Source organism: Acomys russatus, chromosome 32 (assembly GCF_903995435.1).
Source record: "Acomys russatus chromosome 32, mAcoRus1.1, whole genome shotgun sequence".
Classification (NCBI taxonomy): domain Eukaryota; kingdom Metazoa; phylum Chordata; class Mammalia; order Rodentia; family Muridae; genus Acomys; species Acomys russatus.
In genome coordinates this window covers 2,178,215-2,201,773 of record NC_067168.1, presented here as the reverse complement: position 1 = coordinate 2,201,773, position 23,559 = coordinate 2,178,215, and the positions used below count along the sequence as shown (strand labels likewise).

The window sequence follows — 23,559 nt, the reverse complement described above, 5'->3', positions numbered from 1 at the left end:
AGGGAGGGGGAGCGTGATAAAGCAGAACACTCACTTCATGACTGCCAGGGAGCAGGGAGGGAAAATGGTGGAGCTGGCTGGCTTTCTGCCCCACATTCAGGGTTGGTCCCCTGTGCCTTCTTAATCGTTTCTGGAAAAAAAACCCTCGGGAGCACAACTAGAGGTGTGCCTCCCTATCTCTGCCTCTGCCTCAAACCTGTCAGCCAAGGTTAGGCATCACAAGAAAACATGAGGAAAGAAGTACAGAAGGAAGGGGACGGTGCTCCGGTGAGAAGCCTTGCCTCATGTCACACTGCAGCTGGTCTGCAGAGTTTCTCCTGAATGACTCGTGAGACTCCAGTCGGCACCAGCTTTGATCTGGGGCTCTACCACTCTGTGTTCACTTCCGTTTAGTGCAGCTTGTTAAACTTAGAATCTTCACTTTCCACATCTCCATACTGACTGAAATCCTACAGATAATGCACCGAAAACGGAGCAGCAGAAAAGCGTGGGGGTGAGGGGAAGAGGTGGCCCACAGTTAGCAAGTACTCAACAGATATTAATTATTGATAACCTTAACCAGTATGGTTTGAGAGCAAAGCATCCTGTCAATCATCCAAATGCCTCGATATTTATGTTAGTGAAACATTTGACCATTAGAAAATCAGTGGACACTGTGTTTGTCGTTGTATTAGTTAAACCTGGCTGTCTGGAGATTTTTAAACCTGGATGTTTCCTCTTTGGTGTAACATGGACCTGTGTCTTCAAAGTTCTTATTAAGAGCAACTTTTGCAAGACCTGGAGTAAGAGTCAAATGTTAGGGCCCAGGTGCTGGGGGTGACAGATGGTAGGATTCCAATGTTAGGGCCCAGGTATGTAGGGGCCAGATGTTAGAAAAGACCCTCAGGACCAAAGTAGTTCCTAAATAATTATATGAAAGGCTGTTTAAGATCCCTTACAATACTGGTTATTAAAGATCTGTGGCTAAGTTTCAAGTCATATTAGAAAGCACATCCTTATTTGAAAGTGACAAGAGTGAGAGAGCAGATGTCTGATGTTTCTGACAAATTCCCCACATTCTCAACCCAGTGCTTGAACTAGGAGGCTAAGGAGGCCACACCCAAGGTCCTATGTCTAATCCTCAGTACTTGAAGTGGAGAGAGGAAGGGAGAAACAGGGGCCAACAAAAAGAAGTCCGTGTCTCTAAGGACTATCTTACTAAATTGGCCTAGGCATAATGCACACCACACAGTCTCCTTTCACCTGGATTTAGTCTCCTTGACCCAGATTGTTTACTTTCGGTCTGCAGCAACCATGTGGGAATCTCATTAAAAAGGCAGTTTCTGGGTTTCTTGGGGTTGGAGGGGCTGCTCTTCGTCTCTGCCTCATGAGGTGGTGGTGAGGGGACTGGGTAGCAGTGATCCTCAGCACTTGAAAGTGAAGGCTGAGTTTTACCGTTGTGTCTTAGTCACCAATGAGTGTTGTTGACTCCTTAGGGGCCCATTGAGCGCTACAGGTTGTTGAGGCCTTGCAGGCTCTCAGCATCATGTACAGCTGTTGCCATTACCCCTGAACGCATCTTCCAAGGACAGCCGTCGTTCAGTTTATAAACAACCGCGTACTCAATGCCTTCCGCTGGTTGATTTCTGGGAGGAGGCTTCTCTCCAGACACTGTTACCATTATCATCTTCTGTTCCCCAAAATATAGATCTCAGGTCACTTAACGAACATCAGTGTGTTCCTGTTGGCCTTGTGACCACAAAGATAATTAAGTCAGAAAGACACGGTCTGTCTTTGTGTAACCTTGAAAGAGTGTCATGCTGTCCCATGAGTTTTCCTCGTCTCTCCTCCAATATATCTGGTCTACCTTGTGTTAGCAGTATTATAGCTTCTCTCACTCTGGTTTTCTTGCTGATCCTCAAGATAACCACCTAATATGCAACGGTTCATTCTACAGTAGCAAGAATCACACAGAACATATGGTAAAGCTCTCCCATTATGGGATGAAGCCAAACTGCAGCCATCATAGATCACAGGCTGGCCAATAAGAGCCAATCAGGCTATGCAGTCTAAAAATTTAGAAACACCTGTTACATACTCTATGGCAGGGATGCAGAGATGGCTTCATGATTAAGAACACTTGCTTCTCTTGCAGAGGACCAATGTTTGATTCCAAGCACCCACATCAGGCAGCTCACAAACACCTGTAACCCCAGAGGCTTTCATGTCTTATTCTGCCTTCTGCAGACACCTGCACTCACCCTCACAGATGTGCACATATGTCCATAAACAAACATAAAGTTGTTATTTGGAAAGAAAAATCCCCAGTGTGTTTAATGGTAAAGTGAGGATCCGTGAGAGTGAGTATTGCATAGATTGGTGCCTTAAGCCCCCTGCTCTGGCTAGGTTGGACATTCCTTTCCTCCTGTGCCAACCTTCTATTGCCCTCCTAGAAAACTCCAGCATGCCCTCCAGACATACAACTATGTGGAACATTATAGTCCAGAAGAGCTGAAATACAAATAAGTAGGGCAAAGTATTTGAATCACACCCAAGTGGTGGGAATAGCAATGGACCCTACCACAGTGAGTGAGCAGGAAACATCTGCATGGAAACAAGCGCAAAAGAAACCAAAGAGTGTGACTGCAATTAATGCTGCCTCCCTCTGTGTCTCACCTCCGAAACACATTGTTTAGAATTCAAGAGACTGGATTCATCCTTGCTTTCAAGGAAGGCATCAGGATTAATTCAACTGACCTGCACTTGGGAATATAACCCCTTCACACAGTAAGTGCAGGCCACAGGATCTTCCTCTGAAAGTTCCCCAGAGTTCCATGTCCTCCCTCCTGCTACCCCCTTCCCCATTGTAACTAAATCGAAACTGCTTGCTTTGTTTCCAGAGTAGGCAGGCAAGATAAACAATGTGTTTGATTAATTTAGTGACTATCAATGGGGACATTTGGCCTTCAGGTCACAGGAAAGCAAAACAGATGTCCAGGAGGACTCATGACACTGCTGTCCACCTGAACCTTTAACTGGCCACCATTCACCTTATTATCTACTTTGGTGAAAGATAATTAAAATATTACGTCTCACATGATATATTGTGTTCCTTTGATAGACACCAGAGTAAGTATATAATTAACCCATTTTCTCTGGGTCCAAATGAAAAGATAATTAAACAGCAAAAAGGCCAAGCTTCTATCTCAGATGACGAATGTGTTTCTCACTAGCAGTCTAAGCAAGTCCTCTCGTTGAACAGCCCCTTGTGTTCTGAAATGACGTGTGATGGCCTGTGAGTCTATCTGCTGTCCACATTGGTGAGCCTGGCAGAATCCCAAATAAATAGAACTGAGTTTCTCGAACCCCAGTGAGCTCTTCTGTAGACCTGGCAGGTCCTGCATTGCCTGTTCAGATACCATTCCTTGCCATGTGGTCAAATATATAAAGAGTACATGAAAGTGTTGAAGGATGTTTTCTTCTGCCTGTCAGACTGTAACAAGAAAATTCCAGTTACAGCTCAAACCCCCCCTGTCTACTTGGTTTTAAAACAAAGAACAGTGAGTACTGACAATGCAGGGTTTTGTCTAATTTTGTAGCCTGGTTCTTGTGCTCCACAGAGACACTGAAATTTCTGGAATCTTCCACTTGAGATGCTATTTGAACTTAAATCCCGGAGCTAGAGAGATGACTTAGCAGTTAAGAACACTTTCTGCAGATGCAGAGACTCACAGGCAAACACAAGGCAGAGCTTGCAGAAGAGGGGGAGGAAGGATTGTAGGAGCCGAAGAGGTCAAGGCCACCTCCAGAGCACAGCCCATAGAATCAACCAAGCAGGGCTCACGGAGACTGAAGTGACCATCATGGACCCTGCATGGATCTGAGCTAGGTCCTTTGCATATACGTTATGGTTCTGTGGCTTGGTGTTCTTGTGGAACCCCTAACAGGAACAGGGGCCGTCTCTGACTCTCTTGCCTCCTCTTGGGACCTTTTTCCTCCTCTTGGGTTACCTCGACCCACCTTAATATGAGGGTTTATACTTAGTCTTCCTGGTAGCTTTTTATGCTGTATTTGGTAGACTTCCCTGGGAGGCTTGTTCTTTTCTGAAGGGAAATGGATGGATGGATCCAGGGGAAAGGGGAATTGTTCGGATTGGAGTGGAGGGAGGAGAAGTTGCAATTGTGATGTAATGTATGAGAGAAGACTAAAGAATGTATATATGTATGTATGTATGTATGTGTGTATGCATGTGTGTATGCATGTGTGTATGTATGTATGTATGTATGTATGTATGTATGTATGTATGTATGTATAGCGTGGGAAGCCACACCTCATCATCTCTTCAGAGCTTTACTGGTTACACAGTTCAGTGGTCCATGTGAGAGGGAGCGCTGTAATTGTCAGACAGTGTCTTGGCTCCATGTATTTCTTCTGCCTTGCCACTGTTTCTAGACCAACACAAATCCATAAACAAATTACCTCTCTCCTATCTCCACTGCTCTCCACCTTCCCTTCCTCTCCACCCCCTTCAGCTACTTCCGGCCTCAGCTTCTCCACTCTGCTATCTCAAGAACCCCTGAGTAGTTAGCACATTTCCACTCTTATGGTCCAGCAATCCGCTAGCTCCTAGCATGAGGACTGACAGCCATCAATTTAAATCAGGTCAAATCTAGCCCACTTCCCTTTTTCTTGCACAGGCTGGATCAGAACTCCCTATATGGCCTAGGGTGGCTTTGAACCCTGCCTCAGCCTTCCAGGTATTTGGCTTACTGGCTCTTATACCATGTGCAGCCCTGCCCTCTCCTCTCACTCATACACAACATAGTACATAATTTCGATTATTAACCAACACTAGTATTTTAAATATTCACTCCTCTTTTAATTATTGTTTATAATTGAATCCTATCCTAATTCATTACTTTAAGATTAAAAACATTACATTTTTATTTATTTACATTGTATGTGCATGTGCTGAGGCAGGAGGACATTTTGCAGGAATCGGTTTTCTCTTTCCACCATGTGGACTGTGGAGATTGAGCCCAAATCATCAGGCACCATTACTCACAGAACCATCTTGCCAACATTCTTTTGGGATTTGGGGGGAGGGTAGTTTATTTTTGTTTTTGTTTTTGTTTTTGTTTTTGTTTTTAGAGACATGGTATCTTTGTGTAGCCTGGCTGTCCTGGGCTCACTTTGTAGACCAGGCTGGCACTGAACACACGTAGCTCCATCTGCTCCTGCCTCAAGAGTGCTGGGATTACAGGTGTGAGCCACCATGCCCAGCGCATTCTTCATCTCTATAAGAAGCTGACACTGACACTTTTAAGGCAGTGTGGTGACAGTATTGCTATTCTGCCCTTCCTTTAATTGATTTCTATTCACCTAAGTAAATAGGTGCTAAGTCACCCCAGGAATATCAAGAGTGAAAATGTCATGTCCTTCTGGACAAATGCGGTAGATGAGATATAGATATTAAAATTGAATTTTAATAGCACTTTGTCTTACTGTTTAAAATGCATGTGGCATACTGAAGCGTACACTGTCAATAAAATATTTTATTGCCAAAATAATGTGACAAATTTTGAGTACAAATATAGGAAAAGTGTATAATTGACTTTCCAAATCAGTTTTTAAAAGCACACCTCCCACTCGTGAACATATTTAGCCATAAAACAGTCTTGAATGTAAGAAATGAGAGTCTCAGATTCAATATTTGATGTTTTATAAGTGAGGGAAAAAGTAAGTCCCTTCATATACCTCCTTCAAGCCATGGCTTGTTAACTTCCGTTTTGCCCAGTTTGGAATGGCATGCCTTGTTGCCTCTGGTTTTGTTATGTTGTTGCTTTTCACATGGTGCAAGGGTCATGTCTTGGCATCCCACCTCCATTTCTGTGGACTTGCTGAAATACCTTGACATCATCTTATGGGAGAAGGGGACACATTCAGCCTTCAGCTCCAAGGCCCAGACATCCTACCAGAAAAGTCACAGTGGCAAGAGCTTGAAGAAGCCAATGACGTCACAGTTGAGAGCCAAGAGAAGTAAATGCATTCGTGATGAGCCCCTGGCTTGCCTGCCTGTACTCAGCTTACCTGCCTCCGCTCCCACACAGTCCCAGACCCCCAGCCTAGGGAATGGTGCTGCCCACGCTCACTCAGATCTCTATGAACACAATTAGAAAAAAGCCCCCACCGAGATGCCCAAGGCCAACTTGATGAAGACAATTTCTTTTTTAATATATTTTATTAATTTATTCATATTACATCTCAATTGTTATCCCATCTCTTGTATTCTCCCATTCTTTCCTCCCTCCTAATTTCCCATTACTCCCCTTCCCTATGACTGTGACTGAGGGGGACCTCCTCCCGCTGTATATGCTCATAGGGTATCAAGTCTCTTCTTGGTAGCCTGCTATCCAATGAAGACAATTTCAAACCAAGATTCTCTTCCCAATGGTTATAGGTTGTATCAAGTTGGCAGTCAAAACTAGCCATCACACTTGATTAACCAAACCAGGCTGGTATCAATCTCAAACTTTTAGATAATTTGTGATAAAATATAAGTAACTGTTAGAAGTTTATTATTAATCTTTTCCATCTTCTTTGTATTAAGTCTCATTTCACTTACAAGTTTAGACATTTTTTTAAACGTGCTCATTTCTTATGCTCATTAGAATGTTAAGCTGTCCAATATTTTATGAAGTAATTCAGCATTAAACAGGACTCACAGAAAATAAGGTGTCCAGAGGTTAAATGGCTTGTCAGACCTTATTCCCTGTGCCAAGTCAAAAGCGTGACAAGTTATCTTGTTTAAATTTGCACTAACTGAATCAAACCGTTTGCATGGGGATTTGAATTTCACTTCCTGCCCATTGCACGGAAGATGTGAGCCATGAGGTTAATAGCTGCACTCAGTGTTTGTTATAAGCTAAGAGCATTGGGAAGCAGAGTGATCCCGCTGGGTGGGAGACAGCTCTCGGCCATCTCTTGTCCACTTGTCCATCTACACAGGGAGGAGGTGGCATTTGGTAACTTTATTCAGGTGGCTACCGTAGCTGAGGGAACACTGGGTCTAAACCAATTTTGCCCAATTAGTGAGGTACATTACCTGTGGGGATTTTGGAAGGAATAAACCATATCACAAGTTCTCCTTGGAAAAATACTGGGCAGAGTGATGCTGTTTCAGGTGGCAGATTTCATAAGGTTTTAGTTTCCTATTGCCTTTATAAAGTAATTTAGGAATACTCTACTTGGCATGGAAGATTGTAGGCAGGGTACTGAGTTTGGATTCTTATTTTGGTGGACGTTTGTTTTATTAATTTTGTCAAGATTTTTTCTTTTTAAAATTATGCATGTGCGTGTGTCTATGTGTGGGTTTGTGCACATGAGTGCAGGTGGCCACAGAAACTAAAGGTATCAGAGTCTCGGGAGCTGAAGTTACAGGCACTTGTACAACAGTGAACTGCCTGACAAGGGGACTACAACCTGACCTTCAACCTCTGCAAGTTACAGCGCATGCTCTTAACTGCTGAGCTCTCTCTCTCCAGACTACAATTTTATTAGATTCTGTCTTCAAGAAAAAAAAAAATCAACCACGTCCCCTGGATGGGGAGGCCTGGTGGCACTCAGAGGAAGGATAGCAGGCTACCAAGAAGAGACTTGATACCCTATGAGCATATAAAGGGGGAGGAGGTCCCCCTCAGTCACAGTCACGGGGGAGGGGAGTAAGGGGAAAATGGGAGGGAGGGAGGAATGGGAGGATACAAGGGATGGGATAACAATTGAGATGTAATATGAATAAATTAATAAAATAGTTATTAAAAGATAAAAAAAGAAAATAATCAGATAAAAAGTAGATGCTACTTGGATTTATGAAACAATCAAACTTCCTACAATGATTCAGAATTCTATTTATTTTCAAATTAATGGTGTGTGTGTGTGTGTGTGTGTGTGTGTGTGTGAATGTGTGTGCCCCCACACACATAGATGCCTGTGTAAACTCATGTGATCCACAGGCATGCAGTTGTCTCTGGAGCTGGGGGATCCTCTGGAGCTGGAGTTACAGGTGGCTGTGAGTTTTCCAGTGTGGCAGCTGGGAACTGAGCCTGGTTTCCCTACAAGAGCAGCCAGTGCCCTTAACCACTAAACCGTCTCTGCAGTCCCAGTGACTGTTAATTCTAAAGTCTGTAGATTACTTCCTTTGGCATAGTAGAATTCTTTGAGAGTTCAGAATATCCTATAGTTTACAATAACTATACCTTTTAGATGTAATTACATGGTTTGGCAAGTAAAAGAGAATTATGAATAAAATAGAAGAAGCTACAGAAACCATCTACTGGAGTTCAGACCCTGGGGCTCTGCAGTTTCACCACTACTAAGCACCTACCAGTCTGTAAGTTGTCAGTTCGAAACCAGTCTTGAAATGATTCTTAAGATGTCAAATGATCCATAACTTGTTATTAAAAATGCCAAACTGTGACCAAATGTTACCTATTTACTCAGCCATTTAGTATGCTAACATAAAGTATGTAATCTGTATTAAGGACTGTGGTATTTCAAAAAAAAAAAAAAAGATAAAAACTCTGCCCTTGGGAAGAATGTCATGGTTTAACCAGGAGCCAGGTACTAGTCAAATGTTCACAATTTTTTAGGCAGATGTGAGCATAGTAACTTCCAGAAGAGGTGGCACAATGCTTGATGGAGATGGCTATTTTATTTTGCCAATATATGCAAGGAAATGCCCCCCAAGGAATTGTTTTTGCTAACAGATCCGCTGAACAAGCAGGAAAGAGATGACAGTTAGAAACGGATGGAAGGAAAGCTATTTTAATTTACAAAATGCAAAGCAACTAATGCATAGCAAAATATTTGTCCTTAAATTATTAATTTTAAATATTCAAGACTGGTTCGGTAACTGCCTGGCCTGTGAGGTTTGGAGTTTATGCTTCACTGTAGGCTGCCTGCCATGAGCTGTGTTTTCTGTGCATGTGTGTCCACCCACTTGGTGTCTCCCAGCACACCCGTGCCTTTCCCTCGTTGTAAAAACTGGCTTCTCCTTTAAACAACTGCTCTTACTGGTCACCAGTTAGCATCTACTGTCTTTCCTGCTGGCAGGTCCCCAGAAAGTTCCAGAAGAGGAAACGCACATCCATCTTTAGCTCTTTTATTATGCTCATGATATTTCAGGCACGGAACACTTTCTAGCTGGCAGGCTTGACATACATATTCAGCAGCACCTAAACATTGTTGTTGCATCTATTATATAAGCTGAAAAAAATAAAGCCTCTACCCAACAGATGGCTCCAAAATTTATAAAACTTATAACTCTCAAAGCATTGAGGGTTTTGTAATAATAAAAAAATTCCAGGTTGATTCTATGAGTGATTTTATTGCTTGCATAACAGCCCAGGCCTCCTCCTCTGCCTTTATTTTTATTTTATTTTATTTTATTTTATTTTATTATTTTTTTTAATTTTCTGGCCTCATTACCCCAGGCTCAGGCACTCCCGGAAGTCAGGCATCCATTGGATGAAGTTTACTTGTAGAGAGGTTATCTGAGGAAAGCCTTGCTGGGTTCACCGTTAAAGGTTATCCAAGAGATGAGTGAGTTCAGTTGGGGTTTAGGGGGGCATAATGAGGTAGTCAGGCCATGGCTGGGCATTGCATTCTATTCCTCAGACTCTGTGGTCTAACTCCTGTGTTCCATCTTACACATTTGTGATTAGAAGTGACCATTGAAGCCTATGCCATTGAAACCAATTTGAGTAGGAAACGTGTAAGGTACCTGGTGGAGTGGAGGGAGGGAGTGGGGAGTGCCTTATTTTCATTGACAGTAAAACCAGTAAGTTATTTTAAAAGATAAGGTATATGTGTTCATAAGAGAAAAACAGTCTAAGTCCCAAGTGACCTCCTATATAGCTCGTAGACCAAATGACTTAGTTAAAGACCTCAGACTCCCCCAGGTAGGGGACCACGGGAATAATGTTGCATTATAACCCAGCCAGTATTGACATCTGAGGTCAAATTACCCAACCAATGTCTGGAGCTACACAGACTATCTGAATTGTGCCGAGTCTGTGTCTAAATAAATCCCTTGTGTGTGTCTCTCTTCATGACCCTGATTCTTCTTTTAAAAATATGTATAGAAAGGGATTCCAATGTAAAAGCCATCTGTTTGCTCTTCTAGAAAAAAAAAATAATCTCTCATGTCTATAATCAAACTGAGACCTAAACATAGAATTTTCCAGTGTCTGAGGCTTTGTACTCACCAAGTGTAAGCATGCATAATTTAAGAACATAGATTTTAAATGGAGATTGGTTACTCTATAGTCTAGTCAACATATGCGGTCCTCATTCTCAGTTCTTAGACTTGCATAATCATAATCTTTATCCTATCTCTAAGATAATATTGGTACCTTTTTTCCCCTTAGAAGTACACCCCTTGCTTTGATGCATGCCTACAATTTTTCAAACTCTTGGACTGCTTATAAGCCACGTGTCTTTGAGATATAACTATCCTCTATAGACAGCTGATTCGGGTAACACTTCTAGATCCTGCCAGAACTTCAAGGAATTGTCCATTCTCCAAAGCCTTTCTTCCTCCATCTCCTGTGGCTTCAGAGTGTCATCACTTTGTTCTTGGCATCTCTCTCAGATGCTGAAGTCAGGCTGTGTCCTCCTCCTGCCTTTACTCCTAAGGTGCTGGCAAAGCTTTGTCCAGTCTCACCTCTGTCTTCTTCCCTTTCTTCAGCCTCTCACACTCCTAAGTCCAGAGCACCATCTCCATGGAAACCTTAATTAGGTGATGGACCTCACCAACTGCCTCACTCCCATCTGTCCAAACTCCCTCTCCCATCTCCAGCCGGTGAAATTTCTCTTAAGCTTCCTTCATAGTAATTTCAACATTGTTTAAATGAACAACTAGCTAGTCTTCAGAAAGGAGCCATCAACATGGGGTGTTACTGGTGTCCAATGAAGACCCCTGCGCCTTGACATTTGTCTTTAGACATAAGAAATTCAGAGCCTGGATTATCGTCTCTGAAATGGATTCCTGGCCTTCAGGAAACACGAGGAACTGCTTCATAACTGGTCAATTTCAAATGTGCTCAATTGTAGTACATAAAAATTCAAATTCATCATGATCCTTCCATCCTACTTTTTAGTGCTGTGTAGGCAAATGGTGTGTTTTCTATGGAGAATATTTTTAGACAATATATTCTGATCATGCTTTCCCCTCCCCAAGCTCCTACCAGATCTTTCCACCTCCCCACTCACCTGTCTTTGCGTCTTCTTTCTCTCTCTTCTTTAGAAAACAAGCAGTACAAAGCGGTGTACATACTTTATAAAGAATATTCACAAGAAATGTACACACACACACACACACACACACACACACACACACACACCAAAATCAAAAACCATAATATAAAAGGAAAAGACCAGTAAGCCAAAAAATGCCCAAACAAAGCATTATGAGACAAAAAAAAAAAAAATCTACAAAAATACCATTGCGTTCATCTTGTGTTATCCATGTACTGCTGGGAATGAGGCCTGCCATTGGGTGTAGTTAGTATACCCAGTGATACTCCACTGGAGAAAACCAAATTTCCCTTTGCGAGCGGTTGTCATTTGGAGATAGCTTCTTGGTTAGGGATGAGAGTGTATGTCTACATCCACTTCTTACCTCTGGAACCCATCTGGCTTGAACGTGTGCAGCCCCTGTGCACGGCGCCACGGCCTTTGTGAGTTCATACGTGCACCAATCCTGTGGTGCCTGAGGCACACTGTTTCCTTGGTGTCCTTCATCCCCTCTGGCTCTCATCAACTTTCTGCCTCCTCTTCCGCATGGTTCTCTGAGCGCTGAAGGGAGGGGTTTGATGAAGACATCCCATTTAGGACCGAGTGTTCCAAAGTCTCTTACTCTCTGCACGCTGTCCTGTGTGTCTGTCCTCTGTGTTAGTTCCCATCTACTTCAAGAAAAAAAAAATCTTCTCTGATGATGGTGGCAGAGCAAGACACTGATCTATAGGTACAGTAGAATGTCTTCGGGGGGCATTCATCCTGAATGTGCCCGATCTCATTTACAAAGAGAGTTTTATATGATAGTAATGCTGGTATTGGTGCCCTCAGTACTGCCTGCATTTTGAACAACCATGGTGTGTTCATCATCCCATAATAAAGCACTCAACTGCAGCTGCCATTATTTTCACTGGCTCCTATTTTTTGGATAATCGGGGTTGTTAGTATTCCTTAAGGTGTAATGGATAATGCCACAACAAAGGCATACTTGTGCTTTGCTTCTTTTTTCCCCCCTTATTTTGTTTATACCCTTGGGTGAATTACTAGGAATTATTGACTCAAAGAAGATGAATGCTGTATGGCTTTTGGGACTCATTGCCAATTTCCCAATGTTTTCAAGTGTGCACACTGCCACAAGCAATAGATGGCTGCTCTCACAGCACACCGCTGGCTGAACAGAACACCATAATGGCTCAGAGTTTGCTGTTATGATGACAAAATTGAAGCTCCTGGCTTAGACTTTGAATTTATGTCATAACTAAGGAATGGAGCACCTGCTTTATGTGTGCTGACTGACTTCATTTCTTCCTATTCTTTTCATTCTGTTCTTGCCGTTCATTATTGGTCTCCAATTCATTCAATACTGTGTGAAGTTTTAGTTTGCATGGATTATTTGCAAAGTTCAGATTCTCATTTTTTTAAAACGTTCCTCCACATATAATTTTTCCTCAAGGCATTTTTCCATCGGATTTGCATTATTTTTCTGTTGTAGAGGTTTATTATGTTGTGTAATCAATCTCTATTTTGATTCGTTTAGCTTAAGTGTTATTCAGGAAAACAATCCATTAGTCTAGAATTTAATCTGTATATATACCACATTAATTCCCTAATCCCTCTGGTTTTCATTTTGGTATTGAAAACATCCTCTCTGTGTAAGCATGAGAACCTGTGTTTGGCTCCTCAGAGCACATGTAACAGAAACAGATGCAATTGGTTGTAACCCCAGGGCTGGGAGACAGCGAATGGAGAAGGATCACTGGGGTTCACTCACCTGTAGCCTAGGTCCCAGTTCAGGCATAGACCCTGCCACAAGAGGGAAAATACAGAGAGTCAAAGAGCAGGACACCCAACTCCCTCTTCTAGCCTCCTGTCTTAGTTAGGCTTTCTATTGCCATGACCACTGCAACTCTCTTATAAAGGAAACATTTCATTGGGTCTGGCTTATAATCTCAGACGTTTAGTTCACTATCATCATAACAAGAAACATGGCAGCATGCAGACATACATGGTGCTAGGGAAGGGGCTGAGAGTTCTACATCTTGATCTGCAGACCACAGAAGGAGACTGCACCACTAAAGTCTAGCTTGAGCATATGAGAGACCTCAAAGCCCACCACCACAGTGATACACTTCCTCCAACAAGGCTACACCTCCTAGCAGTGAATATCATTCAAACACATGAGTCTATGGAGGGGCATTCCTATTCAAGCCACGCCACCTCCTTATGCACACAGGCATGGACATGCACAGACATGCATGCATTCAACTCACACAAGAAGAAGCCTAGTAGTTGAAGGTATACGGAAAATACCATCTATGATCATGGCAGCAACTTCTTGCATATGTGAGGAGGAGGAAGCTGTGGGGGAAGTCTTTCACACAAAGAACATGGTTTTCGGTGGATACAAGAGAGAAATGAATGTGATACAGGTTATCCGGTTTATCTTTGAGAGCAATGGAGCCTGTCTCAGCTTAGTTGTACATATCTCAAGAGGCTATGTTTCCAGAAATTCTGAAGCCATCAAAGTCACTCCAAGTCAGTGGCATTTGATTCCATGTCTTATGAATTTGAAGAATACAATTCACAGACAAAACAAAAAACAAAAAAAAAAGACCGAGTTTTGTAATGACGTATTTTATCATAAGGAGCTCAATAAAGAGAAAAGCAGAGTTCCTTCATAGCAGGAGGGGTCCCAGGAGTGGGTTACCATTGAGTCCCATGACCTTGGAGTTCATAAGGCTGAAAGGAGAAGTGGGTCAGTTCAGTGTCCATCCCAAGTATCCAGGTGCCTCATAGTTTTGGGGACATCCTAAGTATTGATTCCAGGAAAGGGTACTCTGGTAAGTTTAAAAAATAAGGAAAAACAGATCCAACCCTTCTGATATCTCCAGTCTCTGGCCATGGAAGAACCAGAGGCCTTTTAAATTAAATACTTCTGCCATCTCTGTCCTCTGTTTAAGAAAATCTGTGGGGTTTTGGTCAAGAAATAAACTGGTAATTTTGTGGGGAGGTTGTTTTCATCCTAAAATTGCCAGGTCAGTTTCTTCCTCCTGTTCTGATTGGGGTAGGGGGAAAATGCTTTTGAGGAGTAGTGTGCCTGAACAGTGGGTCATTTGAACTGATGGTTTTATTGGTTGGGGGTTGAATTATAAGAGAGAATGGCTGAAGTGGGAGAGAATGTGAACAAAAATGGACCACGGAAGCTGAGTGCAGAGTATTTGATCTGGCATCTGTTCAGTTGTGGTTTTGTTGATCACACACACTCACACACACAAATATACAAAACAAAGATTTCAGAGATGATTAAGACAAAGAGACAGTGAGAGGAAGGGTACAAGTTGACCCTGATGTAGTAAGGGGAGTCTACTGAAGTGCTTAGAAGGTACCTGTTTGCCTGTAACTTGTCAGTGATAGACACTGTCACTAAGGTACCTGCTTGCCTGTAACTTGTCGGTCGGTACTGGGCATTGTCACTGTGTGCAACCTTTAACAAAAAGGACACTGTCAACAGAGGAAAAAGGGAGCCTACTGACTGGGGAAATATCTTCACCAACCCTACATCCAACAAAGAGCTAATATCCAAAATATATAAAGAACTCAAGAAATTAAACACCACCAAAACAAATTATCCGATTAAAAAATGGGGTACAGAGCTAAACAGATAATTCTCAACAGAGAAATCTCAAATGGCCGAGAAACACTTAAAGAAATGCTCAACATCCTTAGTCATCAAGGAAATGCAAATCAAAACTACTCTGAGATTCCATCTTACACCTCCCAGAATGGCAAAGGGGGGTAAGAAAAGAGGAGAGACTAAATAGGTGGAGAATGAGATGCAGGTAGAAGACAGAATATGGGGAGAGGCAACCAACACTAAAGAGCTCTGAAAAAGCCATAGAAAGTGTAGAAGTTTTCTAAAATATATAGTGTATTCATCTTTTCTTAGCTATTTGTAAGAAATTTTCTAAGAGTAGGAAAAAAAACTTGTCCTGAGCCATCTTTTTATCTCACTTAGCTCCAGGTATCTTTATGTTGATATCTTAGTGATCTCTTAAAACAGCTTTCCATTCTTAAAAGCAAATATTATAATATATTGTAATTATTATAAATTAATTACAAAATATTAATTCTATTGTGGCTATTATACATTGATTATAAATATAAATTATAGTATATTTAACAGGATCATTATAGCTATTAACTGTGAATATTAATTAAAATATAATTAATATGTTTGCCAGTTTATTTTTAAATAGAGCATAATATTGATAAGATACGAGACTGTTTATTAATTTAACTTAATTTTTGTCTTTTAAAACATGAAAGCTCATTGCACTTGAACTAAATATGTTTTTGAAAATTGTGTAGCTGTAGTTAATACAGGGAAATTATATGTCTTCAGCTGAAGAATGTTGAAATTAATCAAAATGTCACTTAAATAACAAAAAAATAAGAGACATAATTTTAGTAGGACTCATGTGCATTTAGTAGGTGTATCCTTCTGGTAATGTGGGATTGTACAGTAGAGAATAAGATGTTAGCATGACTCTACAAAGTTCAGAATTTTGTTGAGTACTTTCCTAAGAAAAGGTATTCAGGACTCAGAAATTAGATTTTTTTTTGAAAGACTCATTTAAAACATATTAAATATTGTCTTTCTCTGCATCTTAGAACTCATGTAATTTTGCGATTCAAATTTTTCTTTATGGGGTTGGAAAGATGATGCTTTGGGTAAGAGCACTGTCTTGCAAAGGACTAGAGTGCCCTTCCCAGAATCCCCTCCAGCACCCAACAACTGTAACTCCCATTCCAGAGGATCCAATGCCCTTTTCTGCTGCGTGTGGGCACATGTGTACACACACACACACACACACACACACACACACACACACACACACACACACACACACACGCACACACACACAAAACACAGCAATATCCCTTTGTTGGAATGAAGTAGATGAAATCCAAGAGAATTCACAATAATAATCATAACTATGTTCAAAAAAATCAAAGAGGAAACATGAGCTCCTGTATAAATTATAAGAATACATGCAGATAGCCAGATGAAAAACAATTTATATAAGATGTGAAAGAGAAATAAAATATAGATATGGACATGTTGAAGAAAAAAGCAAACTGGCCAAGAGTCAATGACTACTTACTGTGTATAACATCAGCGTGAAATGGCAGTAGCTTGTGAGTTAGAATATTTTTAATTTAAACTTAAATAAGATATTGAGCATGGATGAGACTGGATGAACTGGAAATGTACTGAAGATGGAGAGAACATAGCCCATAAAAATGAATAAAATTAGGAATGAGGATGATTCCAAAAACATGGTCAAACTGTAGCACTTTAACATGATAAATTCTCAGGTACCAAAGTTGGGGCACACCCAGAGGATCTGCTTTGAGGTCTGACTCAAAAATGCACAGAGGTGTGGGGTCAGAATTGGACAAGAAGCTTGGCAGAAAGTGATGCCACAAACAACTTGGCTAGCATCCCCTAAATCAGCGGTTCTCAACCTGTGCGTTTCAATCCCCCAAAGACCATGAGAAAACACAGATATTTACGTTACAGCTCATAACAGTAGCATTACAGCTATGATGTAGCAGTGAAGTCACTTTATGATTGGGGCTCGTCACAACATGCAGAACCATATTGAAGGATCGGTGCATTCAGAAGGTTGAGAACCAGTGCCGTAAATCTTCCTGAAGCCTGGATGGTTTCTAGAGAAGTCCAAACTTCACCTGAGATTTTCTCAGAAACACATGTGATCCTGAGCTGAAAAGATGACTCAGTGGTTAAGGGCCCTTGCTGCTCTCGCAGAAGACTTGGGATCAGTTCCTAACCCCCACATGGCAGCTCACAACTATCTGTAATGTCAGTTCCAGGGCATCTGGTGTCCTCTTCTGGCCTCAGTGGATACTGCACACATGTGGTGCCCATAAATTCATGCAGGCACACACACGTATACATAAAAAAATTTTTTTAATGCAAGTTATCTATAATATACAAACTTGATGAGTGTTACAGAGAGACATGTCGGGGGCCAGCTAAAGGTTAAATGTGCCTGTGGCTCCAACTATCTTTTGAAGAGGTTAGCATCAAGCCAAGAGTCTGCATCTGTAGGATGAAATGTTGACATGTCATTGATTCATCTACTTAGGCAAATTCAAGCAGCCCACACACATATACACACATATGTATGACTGTACACATGTACATGCATGTGCACACATACACACACACACACACACACACACACACACACACACACACACACGTATGCAGACACCAGGGTAGTTTTTATTTCAGAAGTGAGAGATTTGGCAATATTCTAGGAGCATTCAGTAGAAGGGCCATGTGGGAATCGGAAGACTGTTTTGTTCTCTGTGTGTGTGTGTGTGTGTGTGTGTGTGTGTGTGTGTGTGTGTGTGTGTATGTGTATGTTGTTTTTTTCATGTGTTATGACAAGCACACATGACTTTAGTAATTGGAAAATTACTAAGTAAAATTCAAAAAGGAAAACCAGCTCAGTGAAGGTTATTCACAGCTGTGAAAATAAGGAGAAATAAAGGATGAGAACAAATCACTAGATGATCTTTTAGTGCTAATCTGGGAAGCTAATATTTGGTCATAAAGTTGCTAGGGGATCCCTAAATTTCTAGCTCCTGTACAGGGAAGTATTATTCTAGAGATGTGTTCAAAGCTTTACTGTGAATTGGCACCAGGGGTTACGGTTATTGTGACTTATATTTCCAACTCTACCTTGTAGCTTTAAGTTGTTATTATTATTACATTAACTCGTTTAATTTTCGTGTGAATGTGTAGGTATGTGACGGTGATGCATGTGGAGGGCAGGGGGCAGTTTGCAGGAGTGGGTTCTCTTCTCCCACCATGTGAATCTTGGGTATTGAACTCAGGTCATCAGGCTTGGCAGCAAGCATCTGTACCACGTGATCCATGTCATCAGCAGCCGCAGCATCTCTCTGCATTTAACACACAGGGTTGTTGGATATTGGGTTCTTAGCTGGAGGGTCTTACGTGGCTTGTTCTACAGGATCTTCAGTTTATTATTCATCACCTGCTGACTACAAGGCTTTAAGCTGAGGTTTCCTTGTACCTAACAATTTGCTTTTCTGTCATGTCTTCTGAGAGCTCTCTATCCATAAAGCTTTTAACAATGGACTATGATGTGGATAATGATTTGACTTGAAGTGGGCTTCCTAGAAGTCATTTGGTTTCTCCAGCTTTCTGGGTCTTGACTCTGTTTTCTTTGCCAAGACGGGGGACATTCCCACCACTTCTTCTATGACCATGTTCCTGCCCCTCCCTCCATCTCTCCCCCTGGCACACCTGATGCTGCGTCTCAGCCTGTCTTCCTTCATCTTCACTCCCGTCTATCTTTGCTGCACAGGTTGAATTACTTCCAATGACCCATAGTCAAGCTCACTGATCCTTCCTCCTGACTGATTTAATCTTCTGTTGAACCCTCATATTGACTGGGTTTTTTTTTTTTTTTTTTCAGTTCGCTGTAGTAGTCTCCACCTGTACAGTCTGTTAGGTATATTTTATTTTTGTTAAGGTTATATTTGTTCTAGTTCCCCCCCCCCCACTGACTTTGATGAGCATTTTTCTGACCATTACTATGAAATCTCTGTTGAGTAGTGTTCTCCCCAGTTCATCTGGCAGGGATTTTAGTAGTGAGCAGGGTGGTTTTTTTGTTTGTTTGTTTGTTTGTTTGTTTTCTTTTTTCTTTCCTGAATGCACCCAATCATCTGTCCTGGCTTTTAGTGTCACATTGAAACTTAGGGCATACCATACCCTGTTAGTATCCTAGGATCCCCAAAATAATCTGGAAGCATTGGGGTGCTCTTGAAGTAGATTGGGGTATTCTTCTTGAGGTCTTCTTTCTCTCTATCTTTCTATCTCCCTCCTTTCCCCCTCCTCCCCTTCTCCCCTTCTCTCTCTCTCTCTCTCTCTCTCTCTCTCTCTCTCTCTCTCTCTCTCTCTCTCTCTCTCTCTCTCTCTCTCTCTCTCTCTCTGCTCTAAGCTCGGCATGTTCTCACTCTGAGGACACCAGGTCACATTCACAACATGTGAGATAGGTCAGACCTTTGAAAAATCTCCTAGATTTTGGACATGGTCATTTCTCAGTTTTATTTTCCAGGGGTCATGAATATATTGTGCACACTCCCCTATTCCCTGTCTCTCTCCCCTCCCTCCCTCTCCCTCTCTGTATCTCTATCTCTCTGTCTCTGTTTGTCTCTGTCTGTCTCTGTCTATGTCTCTGCGTCTCTGTCCCTGTCACCCCCCGGTTCTGTGTGTGTGTGTGTGTGTGTGTGTGTGTGTGTGTGTGTGTGTGTGAAGACTTACATGGCGCTGCTGGTCCCAAACTCACCACTGAGTTGAGGACGACCTTGAACTTCTGATCCTCTTGCCTCCACCTCCCAAGTGCTGAGATTACAGATGTGCCCCACCACACCTGGGATGGAACCTAGGTCTTCCTGTTCTACTTGTCAAGGCCCACCCCGCCCTGCCTGACACTGAGGTGTCGTGCCCAGATTTTTTAAAAGATGATTAACTCAAGCCTGTCCTATTAGAGCTAAGCTAATCATAAAGAGAAAGAAAACTTCAGCTTATTAAGCAAATAAATCATAAAATTAAAAAGACATCAATAATAAGCACAAAAATAGTCAAATATTTCATTTGCCAATTACTTACAAACTATAATCTAAGTGAATCTTTTTCTTCACTTTATCTTCGTGGTCTTATGGTGACTTCCACTTCCTTCATGAACAACAAGGAAATGACAGCAAACCCAGAATGCTAAGGAGAAATAGCTTGTTTTATATCTACCAATACCAGAACTACTTTCTTTTTTGTTTTGGATGTCATAAATAATTGATAAAAATTGATTTTTTTTTCTAAAAAAAAAAAGTGTCTGAACTCCAGGTTATTTTTAAATAAGTAATGACAAGTGCACAGAAAATTACATGAAGGAAATTCTGTAAAGATTTGAGCCTTTTAATAAAAACATTTTAAGCAACGGTTTTGCAGTAAAAACTTATAAACTTCTGAGAAAGGCAAGCAATTGATTACTTTTGAGTAGTTTATATGGCCTATATGTTAAAGGAGAAATCACTTTGCATTTTATTGACAACTCGTAATACAAAAAAATGGAAGGCATAGACATGTCTTTTTATTGCAGAAAATACTGTGTTTGAGAAATGATGATGATTTTTTCTTGTAGAATCTATAAGCCAAAATATGTACAGACCAAAACCGGTGCTGATTAGACACCCTCACCCCTTCAGGGTGGTTGACTACCCGTTCTGTTCTCGGCAAAACAGATGGGGAAATGGGAGGTGGGGTATGCCAAAAAGCCATCCTTTAATATATTATTTAAATATTTGTTTCTATTTATTTCCTGTGCATAAGTTTTTTGCCTGCATGCATGTATGTGCATGCAATTCCCATGAAGGCCAGAAGAAGGTATCAGATCCCCTAGAGCTGGCATTCCAGGCAGCTGTGAGCTGCCATGTAGGTACTTGGAACCTTTTGGATCCTTCGGAAGAGCAGGCACTGTTCTTAATTACTGAGCCATGTTTTCAGTTATCCCTTTGTATATTTTATCAATCTATTCTCTTCCTCCATATACCTACCTATGGGTCTATGTAAAAGAGGTAGTGGGAGCCAAATTAATAACCTGCCATTTCCCTCCTTAGAAGGTTAATTTTGGAAGGAAAAGGGTGAGAGGTGAAGTCCTATACTAGAAAGATCCAGTACAAGAGCATATCCTGCCTCGCCACACCTACCACACAGTTTCTGTGAGCAAGCCCAAGCTTGCTCTGCCGCAATGGTACTGCACTTGCCCCTCTGCCTGCGCTCCTTTCTTCTCCCAACATCTCTTTTCCAGACAGGAACCAGAGTGGTGTTTTACACATGTAGATTAGATGCAAGTCACCTAGGGCTAGTCATGGCACAGGAGAAAGGTCTTTATCAGAGAGATTTTAGGCCTCCTGGGTGACCTGGTCCTGGGGGGCCTCTCTGAACTCAACTCAGCACCACCCTCCACCCACTCACACCCCAACATCACCCACTCGCACCCCAACAGCAGCCACAGAGGTCTCCTTCAGTTCCTTGGACTTCAAACTTCTTCTGCTTCAAAGTCTGTCACTTTCTCTGCCCTGGTGCTAAAACGTTCTCCTGGGAAATGACTGCATGGGCTGCACGCTGACTGCTGCCCTCACTCTGGCTTCCTCTCATTAGAGCTCTTCACCAAATGCTCTCCGCACCCCACCCCACCCCACACACACACACACTACCCCCTCCCCTACCTCTCGGGCCTTCCATGTGACATCAAGTAGCCTTTGTCTGTCTCTCATCACTGTATCATAAGCTATGGGGGGTAGAGATTCCATTCCCTTCTGTGTTGTATTCTCTCCTCGTAGAACGGTACCTGGTTTTTAGTAAATAATACATGTGTTGCAACCATGATTGAAGTCTACTTTTCAGTTCCCCCACCAGGGGGAAGTGATCAATGTGTGGAGGCCAGAGTCCTTGTCAGAAGTAATCATTACTCCCTATATTATAGGACCCACAAGGAGACTGTGCTGCCTATCTGCTACATATGAGCAAGGGGTCTAGGTCCTCACCATGCGTGGTCCTTGGTTGGCGCATCTATCTCTGCAGCAGCCCCCTCTTCTGCCTGGATTTGTTGGCTCCATTGGTCTCCTTGTGGAGTTCCTGACCGCTCAGTTCCCAGGTCTGACTCTCAGAAAAATATTCTGCACAACATCTGTTGTTAGGGTTCTGATGACAAGAACTACATATTGGTTAAACATACATGCTGGGCAACCCAAGTTCAGTCCCAAGAAGTCACGGAAAAGTGGAGAGAAAGAACTGACCCTACAAAGTTGTCCTCTGACCTCCCAAGTTCACAAGGGCTATGCACCCCTCCCCATGTCATATGCACACAGAATGATAAGTATTATAATAAAACATTTTTAAAGTAAACAAAAATCACAAACTAAGAGGAGTGTATGTCTGTTTCTTTTAAATGCTTTCCTTGTCCCAAGGGTGCTCCGTTTATGGCAGTAGCTTCGTGGGGGGCTTGAAATTTACCACTGTGTTTCAGACCGATGCTTGTCTCTGTTTTGAACACTGCTCCTCTGTGCCTTGTTTATTTTACTAGTGGCTGTCCATCCTAGCCCGGATGATAAGGACCTACATCCTGCTGATGCTGACATACCAGGAAGGGTTACTTGCCGTGAGCCTTCCAGCCCAGCTTTTATGGCCAGAAGGCTAGATCAGAATTCTAAGTGGATGCATCAGAGGATCTGTCTAGGCCGCAAATCCGCCCACATCGTGTAAACTCAGGAAGCCTGGCTGGATGGTTTTCTGGCCTTTTGCTGAGGAAGATGCTGGAATCCTGAGCAGGTTGCCTGCTCCTCCTGAGCTCCCAGCACCCATCTCACTGGCCACAGAGCAAGGCATATTAGTTTCTTTTTTTTTTTTTTCCTTAGCCTCATTTTCTTTGTTTTGTTGTTGTTTTGTTGTGTTGCTTGGTTTGTTTTTATAATTGGGTTGTCAGAAATAGGTCACAGTGAGTGATTATTGAAAAACTTGACAAATGTGATCTACTTTCCGAGTTCTCATATATGGAAGATTCATCTGAGTCCAAACTCCTTTTTCTTAGCATGTGAGGTATGGTTTTCTTTTCTTTTGTTCCTCTTAGAGTCTGCATTGCTAACACCATGCCTCACTTAGATGCTCTCTCACCTTCCGAGATGCACCAGGGCCATTGGCTCTTTATCAGGCTTAACTAAAATGGCTTAATTCTCTCAGCGTATGAATGAGAACCCCAAACCTCTACCTCTATATACTTACATAAGAATTGCAGCTGCATAGGTAAGAATGTGTGCGTGCGCACGTGTGTGTGTGCACGAATGTGTGTGCACGTGTGTGTGTGTGTGTGTGTGTGTGTGTGTGTTTAAAGCAATCTGGCGGTCATTTATTTTAGAACAGGAAATTGGGTTGAATAGCTGGGTGCTGTGATGCCCACCTACAGTCCTATGAGGTTGAGGCAGAAGGCTCAGGAGTTCAAGGACATACTTAGCTACACGATGAATTCCAGAACAATTTTCACTACACAGGACTCTGTTTCAGAAAAAAAAAAATCAGAAAAGAAAACTGGTTATGTGTATACCATATAAATCACATATAACCATATGTTTCTACATTATGTGTAAAGCTTATGCATAAATACTAACCCC

The 23,559-nt window shown here is 42.0% G+C and overlaps 1 protein-coding gene across 1 annotated transcript in view; it reads left to right on the top strand.

Annotated features, from left to right (window-relative positions):
- The window catches only part of Unc13c (unc-13 homolog C), a 426,680-nt gene that overhangs the window by 293,527 nt on the left and 109,594 nt on the right, over positions 1–23,559 (top strand).